Raw genomic sequence first — 20,500 nt, forward strand, 5'->3', positions numbered from 1 at the left:
CAGATTCGGCAAAGACCTGCTAAAAGAGCCCACGTCCAACAATTCACAGATGATTCGCAGGAGCAATGAGGATGGCTAAAAAGGGAGGAAGGTTACCGGGTTGAAATCGGGAAGCTAAAGCAACAAGTTGAGAGGCTTGTATTTGAGAACAACGTGCAAGTCGCCTCGGAGCAGGCTGAAAGAAATAAGCTAGCCCAAGAGAATCAGACCCTGAAGGCCCGCCTTCGCCAAGCTAGTAAGAGTAACATTGACCGACAGAAGCGTCGCTCCGACGAAAGATTGATAGCAAGTTTGAGAAACCAGGTCATCCGAAGCCAAGAAGAATTAGAACAATCAGAAGCTTGCATAGCAAGGATGAAGGTCAAATGAGCAAAAGGTACAATGGCCCGGAGGCAGCGTCTGCAACAGGTCATAAGGGATTATGAAATGAGCATCGGGATATTAAGGGAAACGAACTCCACTCTACATGATCGGATCATCAAACAAGCACGAGACGCTCAGGCCGACAGGAGACATTGTTACGATGCAATGGCCTGCATGGAAAGACAAATGGAGTTGTTCCAGGATCGACTTGCCGACAATGCTCAGGCACTGGGATTGAAGAACCGACAAATTAGGCAACTGTTCATTGAGAGGGACAACATTCGAGGAAGGATCGACGAAATTGGGCATTACATCTACATGAAATGCCTAGTAGGGGAGCAAATACCTCGGAAAACCCTCCTTGTTTCCATCATGGGCTGCGTCCACCGAATTATGAATGAGTTGAAGAGCTTGCAGAGGGACCTCACACCAAGGGCCGCGAGAAGACCGAGTGATGCCTCGTGGGCCCTTAAGTTGGAAAATTAATCTTTGGTCGAGTCCTGTTTATTTGACTTTGTTGCTTTCCCATATGTTGTTTTCTTTTCTTTTAGTCAAATCAAGTTAAAAACTATGGAGTCTGTACTGTTGCTATTTTGTTTGAAGTAATGTGTAATAGCAAATCTTGATAATGAAATTAAGTGACTCCAGAAGAATTTTTATGTGTCTTTACTTTGTGGCAGAACTACGCCTGGTCTGATTCGCGCGGGGACGTGATATGTAGGCAATCCCCATAAGATTCGACCGCTTTTAATAAAGAAAGAAAAGAAAATACAAAAATAAAATAAAATAACAGAAAAAGGGAAAGTACTTTAAAAAGGGACAAATGAGCAAGCCGGGATGACGCATGTTGTTTGAAGCAAAGCATGTAGAAACGGTTAACTGCCTAGGAGCATTGCATCCTCTATGTGTTATGATCAAATCTGTTAAACTCTAACGCTAACAAAGTTTGTTGTTGTCTGAATCCAGACAAGTTAGTTGTTAAAGAACTCTGGCAACACACTCCTACCAAACCAGATCCAAAGGACCGATAGCAACAAGCATGACTACCTCAGAGAATAGTAATGAGGAAGAAAGGCCGATGAGCCAGTTGTTAAAAGAAGCGATGGAAAAGATTGAAAGGAAGGGACTAGAGATGAATGCAATGTAGCTGGCTCTAGCCAAAGCACAAAAGAGCCCTGTGCCACTGGGGCACATGCCGGAATACCCTCACTCCGGCCCTTCAATAAGCCTCCTGAATCCCCGTTATCATCAGGAAAGAAGCCCCCATGATTCCCAAGCTTCACCACCCCATCAACCTCTCCCAACACCAAATATTCCCACTTTTGTGGGACCCACATCAGCAAACCTGCAAAGAACGACCAGTGAGCCATTGTTTCAGGCTCACGATACGCAATACTATCCCCCTGAGCCTACATTCCATGCCCCCGAACCACAGGCCTACAATCCGCACTTGGAGGTACCGGCAGAGATTGAAAATCTGGTTAAAGCCCCTGAACAGGATGAGATATTGAGAAAGTTCAAAAGCCTGGAGCAGTCGTTCAGGAACCTGCACGGATTGGGCAACCAAGTCAGCGTAGCTTACAAAGATCTATGCCCTTTCCCGGACGTCCAACTCCCGGCTGGGTTCAAGATGCCTAAGTTTGATTTATATGAAGGGCACAATGATACCATGGCACATTTGCGGGGATTCTGTAGCAAAATGAGAGGGGCAGGCGGCATAGATGAGATGCTAATAGCTTATTTCGGCCAAAGTCTGAGCGGATCTGCACTAGAATGGTATACCAGGCAGGATTCCAGTAGGTGGTACACTTGGGATGATCTGGCGCAGGCTTTCGCAGGTCATTTCCAGTACAATCTCGAGATAGTCCCTGACCGTCTCACATTATTGAGAACTGGGAAGAAACCCGGGGAAAGTTTTTGCGAGTTCGGGTTCCGCTGGAGAGAGCAAGCGGCCAGAGTCGATCCTCCCATGAGAGAGGGAGAGATGGTGGACTATTTCTTACAAACATTGGATCCAACCTACTTTGATCACTTGGTGACAACGGTTGGAAAATCCTTCAACGAGGTGGTCAAGATAGGGGTCATGATAGAAGAGGGTCTGAGGTCTGACAAAATCCTGAATTACTCAGCACTCAAGGCAACGACCCAGGCCATTCAGAACGGCACGGGAGGTGCGTTGAGGAGAAAGAAAAAATAAGTTGTCACGATCGAGGCAGGCAGTTGGTCCGGGTCTGGCAGGCCACACTACAACCAACCCAGACCTCACAGGACAAATTACCCATACAACCCACCACATCACTACTATCCACCCCAAGAACCGCATTTCACCGTCCATCAAGCCCAGACATACACCCAACCTCCGATTCGCCCACAATGGCGTGCGCCGGCTCCCCACAATACATACCCAGCTCCACATAATACCTACCCACCACCACAAAATACCTACCCTCCACCCAGAGCATACAGGAACCCTCCAGAGACAGGTTTTCGAGGGAGTCAAGCAGCTAAAAATGATAGGCTATAGAAACATAGAGCCTTTACTGAGCTGGGAGAGTCCTATACCGCCGTATTCCACAAATTGAGACGGTTGGGTTTGGTAAGTCCTGTCGAACCCAGAGAGCAAAACCCCCCGCCTCAAAATGTGAACAGGATGATAAGCTGTGAATATTGCTCAAGGATGCTGGGACATGAAACTGAAAAATGTTGGAGACTGAAGCAGGCAATACAAGACCTCATTGATACTAACAAAATCGAGGTCCAGACACCGGAGGCACCTAACATCAATCAGAACCCACTGTCGGCGCACCACGAGACACACATGATCGAGTTGGTGTATGAGGGAGGAAAGTTGAGAAAGCCCTCGCAAACAGTGATAATGATCCAGGCCGCTCCGAGAGAAGGATCGACCAGTAGAGGAGTAGGGGTACAGTCGTAGGGAGAAGGCGTCAAGCCAGTAGTAATATTGGGAAAGAGCCCGTTCGCCAAAACAAGCAAACCTGAGCCAAACAAGTTGTGGACTCCGCCCACACCCGCAATTGTGCTGAAGGGGGTATACAGAGAACTGGTCACCATAAAGCCCGTAGTCCAGCTGCCAATGATTGATAGCAAGGTTGTGCCTTGGAAATACGAGAAGGCAGTAGTGATATACAAAGGAAAACAAGTGGAGGAAGTTAGTTGCGAAGCGTAAGGGCTGACTCGATCAGGTCGGTGTTTTGATCCGGTGGAGTTAAGGAGAACCAACCCAGCTGTAACCAAGAAACCTGTATCCGAAGAAGAGGCTGAGGAGTTCCTGAGAAAGATGAAAGTGCAGGACTACTCCGTGGTCGAACAGCTGAGGAAAACACCGGCCCAGATCTCGCTGCTGTCATTACTGATCCATTCTGAGGAGCATCGTCGGGCCTTGATGAAGATATTGAACGAAGCTCATGTGCCCAACGAGATTTCTGTAAACCACCTGGAAACCATTGCCAACAAGATTTTCGAGGTGAACAGGGTAACATTCTCAGATGATGACCTGCCGATGGAAGGTACAGAGCATAATAAAGCTCTCTACCTAACTATCAAATGTGAAAACTCGGTAGTTACTCGGGTATTGTGGATAACGGTTCAAGTGCCAATATCTGCCCATTATCCACTCTGAACCAGTTAAAGATCGACCACAGAAAAATCCGCAAGAATAGCATCTGTGTTCGAGGATTTGACGAAAATGGAACAGCCATTGTAGGAGATGTTGTACTTGAATTGACCATCGGTCCAGACCTGTTCACCATGGAGTTCCAGGTGCTAGATGCCACAGTATCTTATAACCTTCTGTTAGGACGACCATGGATTCATGCAGCCAAAGCAGTGCCCTCCACCCTACATCAGATGGTGAAGTTCGAGTGGGAAAGACAAGAAGTCGTGCTACACGGCGAGGACACGACGTGCACCATGGGTGGCTCCATTGTACCTTTCATAGAGACCGATGATGACAAAGGTCCTTGGGTCTACCAGATTTTCGATACAGTGTCGGCAAACAAAATTTCTGAAGGAGAAATCATCCCGCACCCTAGGGTATCTGCCGCGACAGTCATGATGGTCTCGGAAATGCTGGGTAATGGATTCGTGCCGGGAAAGGGCCTGGGAGTCGAGCTTCAGGGGATTGTCCAACCTGTCTCCCTGCCTAAAAATCTGGAAACTTTCGGATTGGGGTTCAAACCAATCGCAGCAGATGTAAAGCAAGCGCGGAAAATGAAGAAGAAAGTCTGGTATCTTCCCAAACCCGTGCCACGTCTTTCAAGATCTTTTGTTAGAGCAAGCGCCAAAGGGCCACCGGTCCCAAAGATTCTAGGACCATTGATTGGTATGGATGGGGACTTGAATCAGAGTTTTGAGAGGCTATTCGCTGATGTCAGTATGGTAGAGGCTGGAGAAGGTTCCAGTAGAGCAGAGATACAGTTTGTGGGGCCTGAGGCCAAAACCAACAATTGGACGGTTACTCCTCTTCCTGTCCGAGGGGAGTCTTGGTAGTAGGCTTTGATTTATGTTTTGTTTGTTTTGTTTTGTTCGGATTATTCCAGGGTGTAATCCAAATTTTACTTTTGTTTTGTAAAAGTGTGAACCCTTTTATCCCGCAAGTTTAATAAAGTTCTCTTCTTTTGTCCCATTTTAATTTTGTTTTGTTCTTTTTCTTTCTGAACAATTCTCTTTTTACTAGTTCTAACGACATGACATGCACAACGGATCTTCGACCTAGTCTAATAAATCAATCTGAATCCGACTTAATGATACAAGAGGTCATTTGTGACGATGACTCTGAATATGACGAAGATGAAGCCTTCGAAGAGATAAACCGAAAACTGTGCCAATTTGAAGAAAAACCCAAACCTAACCTAAATGACACTGAGGCTGTGAATCTAGGGGACGCTAATAATGTCCGAGAAACCAAAATCAGCATCCATATTGAGCCGAATGTCAGGGAAGAATTGATCAAAACCCTCGTGGAATTCAAAGATGTTTTTGCATGGTCATATGATGATATGCCGGGATTAAGCACCAATTTAGTGGTTCACAAATTGCCCACTGACCCGGCATACCCTCCGGTCAAGCAAAAGCTAAGGAAATTTAAGACAGAAATGAGTGTAAAGATCAAAGAAGAGGTGATTAAGCAGTTGCAGGCGAAGGTCATTCGGGTCACTCGATATCCCGAGTGGTTGGCCAATGTGGTACCACTTCCAAAGAAGGATGGGAAAATCAGGGTGTGCGTCGATACCGCAACCTCAACAAAGCAAGTCCCAAGGACAATTTTCCATTACCCAACATCCATATCTTGATCGATAATTGCGCCGGGCGCAAGATTGGATCCTTCGTGGATTGCTATGCGGGTTATCATCAGATCCTAATGGACGAGGAAGATGCGGAAAAGATAGCTTTTATTACGCCATGGGGAACTTACTGCTATCGGGTAATGCTGTTCGGACTGAAGAATGCTGGGGCAACGTACATGCGAGCAATGACTGCTGTGTTTCACGACATGATACACAAATAAATTGAGGTGTACGTAGATGATGTGATCATAAAGTCTTGGCGTCAGGAAGACCATGTAGCAGACCTAAGGAGATTCTTCCAAAGACTCCGAAGGTATGATATCAAGCTTAACCCGGCCAAATGCGCATTCGGGGTTCCATCAGGAAAGCTATTAGGATTCATCGTCAGTCGACGGGGGATTGAGTTAGACCCATCCAAAATCGAATCCATTCGAGATTTGCCACCGCCAAAGAACAAAACAGAGGTAATGAGTTTGCTGGGTAGACTCAATTACATCAGCAGGTTCCTCGCTCAACTCACAGCAACTTGTGAGCCCATAATGCGGCTGCTGAAAAAGGATGCTGCGGTAAGTTGGACGGCAGAGTGTCAAGAGGCTTTCGACCAAATCAAAGGGTATCTGTCTAATCCACCCATATTGGTCCCGCTTAAGCCAGAGAAGCCCTTAATTCTTTATCTGACGGTCTTGGAAAATTCATTCGGTTGTGTACTGGGGCAACATGATGACACAGGAAGGAAGGAGCAGGCCATCTACTATCTTAGCAAGAAATTCACAATATATGAAGTCAAGTACACTCAACTCGAGAAAACATGCTGCGCCCTAACTTGGGTAGCTCAGAAGTTGAAACACTACCTGTCCTCGTATACTACTTATCTCATATCCAGTTTGGACCCATTGAAGTATATCTTTCAGAAACCTATGCCCACGGGGAGGTTGGCAAAATGGCAAATTCTGGTCACAGAGATCGATATCGTCTATGTGACGAGGACAGCCATGAAAGCCCAGGCGGTGGCCGACCATTTGGCAGAGAATCCCGTTGATGAAAAATACGAGCCTTTAAGAACGTATTTTCCCGACGAAGAGGTAATGCATACAAATGAGCTGGAGTTATCCGAGGAACCGGGTTGGAAGCTTTTCTTCGATGGAGCTGCAAACGCGAAAGGGGTTGGAATAGGAGCAGTAATCATTTCTGAAACAGGACGCCATTATCCTGTTACGGCTCAACTACGCTTCTATTGCACCAACAATATGGCCGAGTATGAAGCTTGCATTTTGGGTCTGCGATTGGCTGCGGACATGGATGTCCAAGACGTCTTGGTCTTGGGAGAATCAGACCTCTTGGTACATCAGATTTAGGGTGAATGGGAAACGCGGGATCTAAAACTCATACCATATCGACAATGCTTGCCCGATCTGAGCAAACGATTTCGATCAGTAAAGTTCAAACATATCCCGAGAGTTCATAACGAGGTTGCGGATGCATTGGCCACCTTAGCATCAATGTTGCACCACCCTGACAAAATGTATGTTGATCCTCTGCGCATCCAGGTCCGTGATCAACATGCTTCTTGCAACGCCGTAGAAGAGGAAGCAGATGGCGAACCCTGGTTTCATGATATCAAGGAATACCTCAGAATGGGGATATATCCGGAACAAGCCACTGGAGACCAGAAAAGAGCCCTTCGGTGTTTGTCGAATGGTTTCTTCCTCAGCGGAGGAGTTTTGTACAAAAGGACCCCGGATTTGGGATTGTTGAGATGTATAGATGCCGGTCAGGCCACGACGGTTATGGCAGAGGTACATGCTGGAGTTTGCGGGCCACATATGAGCGGATATGTATTGGCAAGGAAGATCCTTAGGGCAGGGTATTATTGGCTCACCATGGAACATGACTGTATCACTTTCGTGAGGAAATGCCATCAGTGTCAGATACATGGAGATCTGATTCATTCTCCGCCAACAGAGTTACATACGATGTCAGCACCCTGGCCGTTTGTTGCATATGGCATGGATGTCATTGGACCTATCGAGCCAGCAGCATCCAACGGTCATAGGTTCATTCTAGTAACCAGTGACTACTTCACCAAATGGGTTGAGGATAAAACCTTCAAGTCGGTAACTAAAAAGGCAGTGGTGGATTTTGTGCACTCCCATATCATCTGCAGATTTGGGATCCCAAAAGTAATCATCACGGATAACGGTGCGAATCTTAACAGCAGCCTGATGAGAGAGGTATGCCAACAATTCAAGATTACACACCGCAATTCCACCTCATACCGTCCCAAAGCGAATGGAGCGGTCGAAGCAACCAATAAGAATATCAAGAAGATACTGCGAAAGATGGTGGAAGGGTCCAGACAATGGCACGAGAGATTACCCTTTGCTTTTATGGGTTACCGCACTACCGTCCGGACTTCCATAGGTACAACTCCTTATTTGTTGGTGTACGGAACGGAGGCCGTAATACAAGCGGAGGTCGAAATTCCGTCCCTACGGATTGTCGCTGAAGCCGAGATTGATGATGATGAATGGGTCAAAGCTCGATTGGAACGGTTGAGCTTGATAGACGAGAAAAGATTGGCAGCAGTGTGCCATGGTCAGCTGTATCAGAAGAGAATGGCGAGAACATATAATAAGAAGGTACGCCCCAAGAAGTTTGAAGTAGGGCAGCAGGTATTGAAGAAAATCCTCCCACATTAGGTCGAGGCAAAAGGCAAGTTCGCCCCAAATTGGCAAGGGCCTTATATCGTGACCAGAGTATTGTCCAATGGAGCTTTGTGTTTGATGGATATCGAGGGAAGATGTGTTGACATGGCTATCAATTCGGATGCAGTCAAGAGATATTATGCGTAATTTCTTTGATTATGGCAATTATTGGTTCGTTTGTTTGTACTTGGTACTTATTGGATAATGAAATGACGGAGGCAATTCTTTCTTCTATCCAAACACTTTTTACCCTTGTTTCCCCCTTTTTGAGCCTTAAGTTATTCTTTCATACCCCTCTTTTGGAATCACTAACGGAAAAGATATGAAAAGAGAAAGAAGAAGAAAAGAAAATTTTTAAGAGAAAATGAAAAAAAAGAAGAAGATAAAAATCACAAACCGTGGGAACTACGTTCGACCTGATTCCTCAAAGAGGATACGTAGGCACCTCACGGCTCGGTCATAGTGTGCATAATGTCCATAAGTGTGCATAATAGGCACAGTGTGCATAGCGCACATAGCTCAACATAGTGTAAAAATAAAATCCCCCAAGCAAGAAAACTGGGGCAGAGGTTATGTTTTAAGGTTCCAACAAAGGTTTGATTCCAAAAGTTGTAGCGTATCACCCATCAAGTTATTTCATTTTGATAGCCTTTCTTTTAGCCCCACACCGAAACCGACATCGACGTCCAAAAGACCTCCCGATCAATATCCAGGAGGTGCCAAGTCAGGCAAATAAAGCCGAGAATAATACACTGATCCCCGGCAAAGAAGAGGAGCATAAAACTGGAAATGAATTGATATTCCCGAGGAATCTCCAGAAGAGAGGGTCATATCGACAGCACTCCAATCCTCCGTTGAAAAATAAAATGAGAGAGTCTTGGCGGTGAAAACCTTCGCAGGCACCACAAGGCGACGAAAGATGAGGGATATAAAACGAGAGAGTCTTATCGGTGAAAACCTTCACAGGCACCATAAGGCGCCGGGAGCTGAGAGAAAAGAGAGAGTCTCATTAGTGAAAACCCCTCAAAGGGCACTATGAGGCGACAAGACAGATCAACAAAAGGATCCACGTTCACAAAGAAATGGACGCCCATTTATCCCCAACAAGTAAGGTCATCAGGCAAGTTGATTGATACAGATAGACTGGGTCGGGAATCTATGGTGCACGTCATGATCACAAGGACCAGTCATATTATCCAGATAAGTTCCTCTCTTTTCCTTTTTCCACCAAGTATTGGTTCAGGAAGATTTTCCTCCTTTTCTATCTTTTTCATTTTTTCTTTCTAAGAATTCGTTTTGGAAAAGATTTTTCAAAGTTTACTACCAGAGGCCGAAGGGGTACGAAAGCAAAATACGAAAAGGGTAGGCCAAGAGCTGAGGCAATAAGACAAAAGGCATCGGCTGCGAAACCAAAGGACGAATCGTGTGGAAAGAAGGGTGACGTAAAGAGAGCGGAAAATGACGGGTGAAGGACTTGTGGACCAAGTTCCGAAAAGGTTTCCCCGCAGAATGTTGATAAATCCCGGACCCGAATCCGAAGTGGTCAGACGCCACAAGAAAGGGAAATCAATCTGGTGCAAGATATCCCCGGGCAATGCAATTCTATGCCTTGCAGTTCTGGGAGGAAGTAAACTCCTGAAGGGAGTAGTTTCGGGATTAAAAGCAGACTCCCACAGCATGTCCTGAAAAGAGAAAGCAGAAAGGGGGATAAATGGAAAACCACCCCCAGCAAGCAGCGTCGTCCACCAACCAGTTTGTTGGAGCATAGAGCAAGGAGAAGAAAAGGAAAAAATCATCCCCCACCGGAAAGGTCACGTTGCCCCACCATGATTAAAACTAACTAAATCCCTTTGTCTGCTGCAGGAAAATAAAGGTCGATGAAGGCAGAGGGACGCGATACCAGAAAGATCACCAAAACCGGGGCAGAAAATTTTCTGCCATTGCCAAATATTTTCTCGGAGGAACGAGAAAACAAAATCAAACATGTCTTAGTTTAAATAGGCGTCCACCTGTATAACGAGAGGAATATTTTCATGTCTTAGTTTAAATAGGCGCCCATCTGTATAACGAGAGGAATATTTTCATGTCTTAGTTTAAATAGGCGCCCACCTGTATAACGAGAGGAATATTTTCATGTCTTAGTTTAAATAGGCGCCCACCTGTATAACGAGAGGAATATTTTCAGTCTTAGTTTAAATAGGCGCCCACCTGTATAACGAGAGGAATATTTTCATGTATTAGTTTAAATAGGCGCCCACCTGTATAACGAGAGGAATATTTTCAGTCTTAGTTTAAATAGGCGCCCACCGTATAACGAGAGGAATAATTTTTCTGTCTTAGTTTAAATAGGCGCCCACCTGTATAACGAGAGGAATATTTTCATGTCTTAGTTTAAATAGGCGCCCACCTGCATAACGAGAGGAATATTTTCATGTCTTAGTTTAAATAGGCGCCCACCTGTATAACGAGAGGAATATTTTCAGTCTTAGTTTAAATAGGCGCCCACCTGTATAACGAGAGGAATAATTTTTCAGTCTTAGTTTAAATAGGCGCCCACCTGTATAACGAGAGGAATATTTTCATGTCTTAGTTTAAATAGGCGCCCACCTGTATAACGAGAGGAATAATTTTTCAGTCTTAGTTTAAATAGGCACCCACCTGTATAACGAGAGGAATATTTTCATGTCTTAGTTTAAATAGGCGCCCACCTGTATAACGAGAGGAATAATTTTCAGTCTTAGTTTAAATAGGCGCCTACCTGTATAACGAGAGGAATATTTTTAGTCTTAGTTTAAATAGGCGCCCACCTGTATAACGAGAGGAATTTTTCAGTCTTAGTTTAAATAGGCGCCCACCTGTATAACGAGAGGAATATTTTCATGTCTTAGTTTAAATAAGTGCCCACCTGTATAACGAGAGGAATACTTTTCAGTTTTAGTTTAAATAGGCGCCCACCTGTATAACGAGAGGAATAATTTTCATGTCTTAGTTTTAAAAGGCGCCCACTTGTATAATGAGAGGAATATTTTTATGTTTTGAATATTGGAGATTTTGAGAGCAGTAACCCCACCGGAAGGTTACAGCAGAGATCCCCAAGCAGGAAGCAATAAAATCCCCAGCACCAAGAAGCAGAAGGTTGCAAACTCAAGTGCAGGTGTCAAAAGAAAAGATGTGTCTGCTGAAAAGGACGCGTTTTGAAAAAAACGGCTTGTGAACATCAAATCATGCCCGATGTAGCAAATCTGATGAAGAGAGTCGCACCACCAGAGGAACCACTGAAAAGCTTAATGAAGAAAGCCATGTCCCCAGCGGACCAAGCAAAATGATGAAAACTGGCATTCATAAGGGCCAAGGACCAGCGTCTTTCCCAAATTCATGGGAAAAAGCACCGGAGGAAACACAAGACGACAAGAAAGCATGGCAACAAGGAGAAGCTGAAGATAGATGAGATCTTATGATCCGTAGTCTAGCCTAGCTTCTTGTTTTTCTTTTTAGCACGGTGTAACAAGGAGATCGGTAAGCGATAGCGTCCTACAACAGCATGTAACAACACAACCACAACAAACATGACAGTCACACGGTAGTCCCAGCTACCGAAGCTTCCCGAACTACATTGACCTGATTCCTGTTCAGCCCAAGATATGTAGGAAACCTCTGAAGCAAAGGTTCGGTCAAATCTTTTTCGAAAAAAAAATGCTTCACACGGAAGTACTCGGATGGGCAAAAATCGCTCGCTTCATCTTTGCGCGAAAACCCTTCGTGTCTTCGGGCAAAGAGGGGCAGCTGTAAGCACGTGATTTTTGCTTCACGGGAATTACTCCAAAAGAAAAGAAAATCAAAAATATATGCATAAGTGTTTTTGTCATTGAGTGATTTTTATTTAATGTGTGGTAATTATTGTAAGGTGTTAACCAATGTGTGTGTAATTGTATTTTTAATTTTTACAATTTATTTAGGAGTTAGTTCAATTTTGGTAATTGAAGGAAAGAAAATGGTTGTGGAAAGTCGGATTGGGCCCCAAAATGAGGCCCAAAACCAAAGCAAAGACCCAGTCTAAACCAGGCTTGCCTAAGCACGCACCAAACGACGCCGTATCGGCGCCTTGGTTTAGATCCGTTGATATGATTTAAATGAACGGTCCTGATCAGACCGCCCATTTAATCATAACGACGCCGTTCAGGGCGTTTTGATCTAAGCCGTCCAATCCCTTTGATCCAACGGATCCAGGCCCGCCCTCAAGACTCGTTAATTTGATCCGACCCATTTCCTTACCCGGTCTCACCCGCCTTCCCACCTAAACGACGACGTCTTGCCTAAAGGAATAGATCCTGTCCATAGATCTCCCTTGATCCAACGGCCAGGATCTAAAACTCTAAAGTGTATATAAACCCCCCATCACACCCCACGCCCCCTATCCAAGCACCCCTTCAATCGTCTTCTTCACCAAACCCCGAACCCCATGAAACCCTAACGCCGCCCCCTTTTCCCTCACCAATAAAGCCGGCGGCAAGGACGCCGGTGACCACCCCCTTTACACCCCTGAGGCACCTCAACCCCCTGAATCCAAATCCACTTACAGCTTGGCTCGAATCCTCCCCCACCTTCTCGAATCTTCATTTAAAGATTCGAGACAAGACTCGATCTACACCAAACCACCCCAGATTCACACTAGACAGTCCCCTAACTACCCTTGTGACCAAACCAAGCCTGGTTTGGTCCAAATCTACCCACAACTCCTAGAATCTCAAATCTGAAGATCCAAACCCTAGAACACAAGAACCTGGGGAATCCGGCCAGTTTTAATAGGGGTTTGAGGTCTAATAGACTTTAATCAAGGGGTTCTCGGTTGAGAACACCCCGATTAAAGTTTGTTCGGCCTCAAATGGTAAAATCTAGTTCAGACCTGGGTCGGCTTTGGTTGAACATTTTTAGTAAGTTTTCCTTTTTCTTTTCTGTTTTATTTGAGTACTAATTGAGTTTGTTAGCATGTTCTGTTGTGATTGTTTGGTATTTCTGGTACTTTCATTCCAATTTCTTCCGTCTTTGTAAGGCCTTTTATTTGGTCGATTGTTTTCTGTGCATGTCTGAATGCATTCTGTGATATACATGTTCGATTAGATTAGTCGTCGCATAAATAATTCATATGGCCCTCCCAATATTGTGCAAAGTTGTCTGAAGTTATTCAGGACCCCGTACGTGTTGTTTATTTAATCGACTTGTTATACCTGGTTATAATTAGTATAGTCGACCTGATAAACGTCGTCGATTAATTTTCTATGACTGAATGATCAAATGGATTAACAACTTCACATGACTGATCGAACCCTGTTGTTGACTGAATGCCCGACATTGTTTGAAATTAGTTTGTTTGCATTGCAAAACAACTGAAAAGATTCAGTCTAGGGCAGCTCTGAATTTGAACTTTCAGGAGTTCAAAAATGCCCTACTGTTGCAAAGGGTTAATACAGTAATAACCAGGGTTTTAACAAGGGTAATTTGGGTGTAAAAAAGAGCAGAAATAATTAGTTTAAATGAGCTGACAAATAGGGTACTGGATTAGGATTAAAATAATGTAATAGTGGGGAGCCAAACTTGTTAGCATGGGGCTGATTGAATAAAAAAGGGGTGCCCATGTTTTTGGGCAGAAAATACAGGCTAAAGGCCTGTCGAATGGATGGGCATGGGGAATATTTTGATTAGTTTAAAAAGAAGTTATGGGCAGGAAAGAGGGGAGGGGTTCAAGGCAGCTTAGTGCTTGCCATTTCTGCCTATAAATAGGACTGATTCAGAACATAAAAGGGTGGACATTTTTTAGTCTTCAGAGAAAGCAAGAAACATAAAGAAGTTTTCAGAATATTGTAACCAAACACTGTCTGAAAACTGCTTAGGAGTTCAGATTGGTCAAGCTGTCTTGGCCAATTGTTGTTGGTTATCTGTCGAGCTTTTTGTGATTACTGGATTGTTGTTGCTATTGCATTGAGTCTTCTGGGTTTTTCCTGCTGATTGCAACTCTGTTTCTAGGTTTGTTTTGTGGTGCTCGATCACCTTGGGTTATTATTATTGAACTATTGTTACCATTGCATTGAATATTCTGGTTGTCTCGACTGTTTTACTACTCTGTGTCCGGGATTGTTTGCTTGGTGCTCGACCCCTGTGGGTTTCCTCGTTGTTGAAACTGCTGTTGGTTGCTTGTGGGCTATTGGTGACATTGTTGCTGGTTGTTGTTGCTGTGTTGTTGCTGTTTGGTTGCATGCTGCTGATATTTTTCTTCTTCTCCTTCTTATTGTCCTAACATCCAGGTACACATTCTAAATTCACTGATGTAGTGATGAGTTTGGAGCTGAATAAGGGCATAAAGAGTGTTGTAGTCTAAACATTAACATGGTTACCTTTATTCTGCTGCTTGTAGTTTAGAATATTTGTGTGTTTAACATGTAAAGTCTGGCTTTCAAACCATGTAATAAAACAGTTTTCAGTCCATAAGGAATTTAGTCTGGCAATCTATTGTTGTATATAAATCAGGAAGAAGCTAGTTGGATAGTAACGATATTCGGCCAACAATGGTTTCACATAGGGTCTGTTGAATTGAAATGCATTAATCACATTAGCTTCACCTTAACTCATCAGTTGGTAATGTACAATTCGAATGCACTAGGCAATCTGGGTTAAAGCAAAAAGGAAAAATCGTGTAGTCAAACATGTAGTAATATCACATTAAGTTAGATAGGTTCGTTTCAAATGCCTTGTTTTCAAGTATCAAGTATGTAAGGAATAATTAACTGAACCTCGTCCGTATGCCCGTCAATGAATAAGGCCGAATATGTCTAATCTCTTCGCCTAAAAAATCTGCTTCGATATCATTGTACGTTAATCTCATGTTTCAATTTTTCCTTGAATAATAGAATAGAGAACAAAAGCAATATCTCTTTGTACAAACTCCGTTGCAATTTTCCACTTGTATCAACCGTAAACTAATAATTAATAAGCTACGTTTTTCAGCATGTAAATAATTAAGAAATTTTCTTTTATTTTAGAGACAAACTTAATAGAAGAAATGTAGTCACTATAGGTTTATCCTTTTAAATAAAATGAGACGAGCCTCGCCAAATAAAATGCACAGATTGCGGGGCCCTCACAAAAATGTATGCTTTAATTACTTAGAACTTGGGATCGGCCGTTTAGCAAAGTTCCACGGCCTCACCCAGAAATAATAATACGCTAATCTTTAGGCGCGTGTTTAATAATTTACTTTCTTAAACATGGGTGCGCATTTCATGCGACCCAAATCCAAATCCCAAAACGTCGAATAAAAATATGTTCCGGATTGTGGGTGCATTTCATGTGACGCAGTCCAAAGACATGTTTTAAGCGATGTTCACACTCTTAATAATAATAATTATGAAAGCGGTAAAAAGTTAAAATTTGCACATAAGTTCATATTTGTATAAAATCAGATAATCAAGCCGAATATAACAGTTGAGCGACCGTGCTAGAATCACGTAACTCGGGAATGCCTAACACCTTCTCCCGGGTTAACAGAATTCCTTATCCGGATATTTGGTACGCAGACTGTAATATAGAGTCATTCTTTTCCTCGATTCGGGATTAACATTGGTGACTTGGGACACCCTAAATCTCCCAAGTGGAGACTCTGAAATAAATAAACCAATCCCGTTTCGATTGTCCTTTAATTGGAAAAAACTCCCTTGTACCCTCTCGGGTGTGGAAAAAGGAGGTGTGACAGACACTACAAAAATAATACAATTAAAAAAATAAAATATAATAATAAAAGAAAGTAGTAAAGCTGGGTTTCCTCCCAACAAGCGATTTAACGTTGCGGCACGACGCGAATCACTTTCTGCCTCCACTTCGAACTTATAAATTGGACCCCAAGTTTTGATTATGCCCTATGATCATGCTCCTGGGGTGGTGGAATGACTCTGACTGACGCCATAAAACAATGTAGTATTCTGCACTTCTTGGCCTTTAGATGAGATGTGTATTCCCGACTTTCTGGCAAGAAGCATTCCAGAATGTAGGCACCTTGTTCCTCATTCCTTGACTCCTCAAGTGGCTCGGACGACTTTATTTCCATATCATCATCCAAACACAATGTGAAAAAATGCTTGGAGTGTGGAACAATGTGCTCAACTACATGAACATTGGGACTGTCTACATTCTCAACACTAATGATAATAGAGTCAACTAAATATGTATCCTCAATATCCTTGGTTAACTCTAGTATCTCTTCTACAACATTGACATTCTCAAAATCTAGTTCGATTGATTGTTGGTGTTTTACTCTTGTCTTCTCCACTAGCACCTCAATTTCTATACCTAATTCACGTTTTTCTTGGATACTATTCACAATATTGGCTTGTTGAGCATTAAAATCTTCAACCAGTTGACTCACGTGAACTTTCAAGTTGTGAATAGTTTCGTCTTGCCTTTTTATCTACAGTTGTAATTTACTATGTTGTTCCAAAAAACACTTTAACATATCTTCTTTAGGTCAGCTTCCCTGGGTTCTTTATTCCTATTTACTTCACCAGAAAAAGAAGAACCATCAAAGTAAGGGGTTGGGGGAAGGTAAGAAATATAAGCACAACCGTGAAAGTGACCATCTTGACCACCACACATATCACACAAATTCCACATATAAGATTGAGTTGGTGAACAAAACTCGCTCTCGGGAATATTTTGATAATTTTGCCCTGAGAGGTTTCATTTACAATATGCATAAGGAGGATTAAAAGTAGAATTACCAACATCAAAATTATCATAATTGCATGATGCCATGTTTCTCAAATAAACAAATAAACCTAAAATAAAAAAAATAATAAAAAAACAAATACTAAAAAATAAATAAAAGTTCAAACTTGAAACATAGTAATATGTACACCTACAACTACACCATTAATTCCCCGGCAACGGCGCCAAAATCCGATCACGCCCAACTATGCCTTATAAAAAGGACTAACCGGTTGTTGCAAATATAATCCGGCTTACAAGTCCGGAGTCGAATCCCACAGAAAACTAAGGCTTAGCTACAACTATTCAATATTAACAAGAAGACAAGCTTGAATAATTCCTAACTTATAGATATTAAGATTCTTGTGTTTAACTAATTAACTAACAAATTAAAATAGTAAATTAACAACTAAAGATACTAAGGGTTAGAGTCAAGATTAAGGAGGTCTAGAGTTATGGTTTCCCCAATTATCGGAATCCTTCCCGCTACATTTTCTATAAATTCGCCTAAGTCTTCTCTATCGATCATGAGCACTATGACTGTCGTAACTCTCTCCCGAGTAATTACAACAATATACTAGACATATTTTCCCGAATTACGCTAGCTAGCTTTAATTGCAGCTACTTAGATCGCACCCAATGTTTCGTTATCCCTAATCCCACCTTTAAACCCTCTGTATTGATCCCTCATATATGTTAGGAGTGATGTTGTTCAACAACTACCTAAATATGCACTCTCTCCCGAGTAATACACACTAAATAGGCACAGTCGATTGAGGGCCCTTCAACCAACCACAATAATAACGTAGTTGAACAAATAGAGAAAATACTACGACAAATCTATATTAACATTGTGAGCACGTGATTTTTGCCTCATACGAATTACTCCAAAATAATTCCCAAAATTAGGTTTTGGCTTTGATTATTTGTTATTTTTAGGAATTATTGCGTGATTTTTCTGATTGTTTGCATATGTTTGTGTGCATGTTTAATTTTATTAATGCATTAAAAATACAAAAAAATAAATAAATATAGCATATGCATTTAAGATTGGATTTTTATATTTTTGGAATTAATTAATAATTAGGTGTTTATAAAAATGGAAATTCACAAAAATAACATATTATTTGTATTTTTGGTCAAATTGTGTGATTTTCTTTTAATTTAGTGTTTAATTATTTGTGATAGGTATTATTTAAAGTTAATTAACATTTTTAAGCTAATTTAGGTCTTTTATAATTTAATGAAGATTTTAATTTCAAATTTTGAAAAAAGGAAGAAAAGAAAAGGGAAAAGAATTTTTGGACCAATCCAATCCCCAAGCCCAAATCAAACACCCCTAATACCCAACCAAAACCAGCCCAAACCCATGCCATACCCGGTCCATTCAAATCAGACCTCAGAGATGACTCAAACGACGTCGTTTTAGTGTCAACTAATCTCAACCGTCCATTCCCCACATCCAACGGTCAGGACTTAACCCATTACCCGTTTAACCCGACTCTGAACCGTTTCCCCCTGAACCCAATCCAGCCTTTAACCCTAACAAACGACACCGTTCAAACCATCCAAATAATCCAAGCCGTTGATCTCGTTTGATTGAACGACCTGGATTTAACCTCACCCCCAGTATATATTTGACCAAACAGACTCCGCCCCCCTCATAACCCCCATCTCATCTTCCTCACCCAAACCCTAGATACCAGCAGCCACCATTCCCCACCGCCTTCCGGTGGCGGCGCGGCTCCAATCACTCCCAAAATTACACCCCAGAACCACCCCGAGCCCCTCTTTCCAAATCCATGACTCATTTCCCTTGAATCACCCTAGTACTTCTCGAATCTTCGATCGAAGCTGTCCAGTCCCAAAATCTCCGAACCCTAGCCTACCCAATCGACCCCAGTTTAACACCACACAACCCCCATGACTCTCTCATACCAAATCTGTCAAGGGTTTCCTTCGAATCTGACCGGAACTCGTCGAATTTTAAATCTAAGATTCGAACCTAAAAGTTCAAAATCAGTTTCCTTTGAGCCTGGTGACATGCATCGATCCAAGCCTCTAGTTGTTATGATTAGAAGGTCGACTCACTACAAACCGATGCTGTTCGTTTGTTCTTGATAAAGAACAAATGATTAGCATCAGTTTGGGGGTGAGTCACAGTATCAAAGCCAAACACAAGTTCAAGCCTGTCCGGTGAGTTCTTCTGTCCTATTTTCTGTATTCTAATTAGTGTTATTATGATGTTCATCTTCCTCATCTCTTTTTGTTTTCTGGTTAATTTCAAATTCGATCAGTATTCTAGTAAATTTTTCTGTTCACTATTTGTTTCTTTAGGATTGGTTTCGTTGATTTGTTTCGTATAGTTGGGATATTAGTAGACTTTGAAATCGTATTTCGCTTAGTCACTTAGTCAGAATACTTAAGGATTAGTTCAATAAGTTTGGTATTAACCTCTTGTTTAATTATGTTAATGAGAATTGATTAATATATATAATTCAAGTGTTTACCTACTTAAGAAGTTTCTAGTGGATAGTAGGGTTAGGATTGCACTAATGGATTAAATAATTAAGTGGATAATTGAGTGGACAATGGAGTGGAGGATTAAAGAAATGAAAAGTTAAATTGGTAGTGGAAAATGCACTAATTGAATGCCCATTTAAGGGAGCTGAAAATCAGAAAGAAGAGGAGATAGAGCTTAAGATATAGAAGAGACATGCTAGAACATTCTGAGAGAGAGATTGAATACAGAGAAGACAAGAGAGATTCTGAAATACTGAGAGAGGAGAAGAACAGTCCGATATTCTGAAAGTATTGAAAAAATACATAATTTTTTAGAAATAAGAATCCGATAAATCAGTTGAAAACTCTCTACTATACCATTGAGCCTCAGTAATTCCTGATTCTTTTAAGCTTTGGAAAATAGTAATGTTCAGTGATGGGATTTGAGTTAGTTTGATACTAGTTTTTTGGAAGGTTTTGATCAAATTATGTTAAAGACTACTGTTCCGTTGAGTTTTAAATCAATTTTCTGGTTTCACTTGCTGAATCTGGGGCTGTGTTGTTGCTGCTGTCGATTTTTGTTGTTTAAAAATTGCTGATCCTTCGTTATTTCTTTGTCCCTTCAATCTCAGGTACCTTCTTAGCCCCTGAATGATGATTGATTGTTGAACATATAAATCAGATGGAATATTAATTGGATACAGGATGCATTTGAACTTAGTTTACCCATGTTTCTCGTACTGCTTTAATATTCTGTAATAAATATGTAGTTTTAGAGGTTATCTAAGCTATCATTTGAACATTAAATGCTGTGTATGTTCAGTAGTTATATGTATGGGTAATTCGACATGTATGTATGATTCTGCTATACGT

This window comes from Nicotiana tabacum, chromosome 21 (genome assembly GCF_000715075.1).
Source record: "Nicotiana tabacum cultivar K326 chromosome 21, ASM71507v2, whole genome shotgun sequence".
Taxonomy (NCBI): domain Eukaryota; kingdom Viridiplantae; phylum Streptophyta; class Magnoliopsida; order Solanales; family Solanaceae; genus Nicotiana; species Nicotiana tabacum.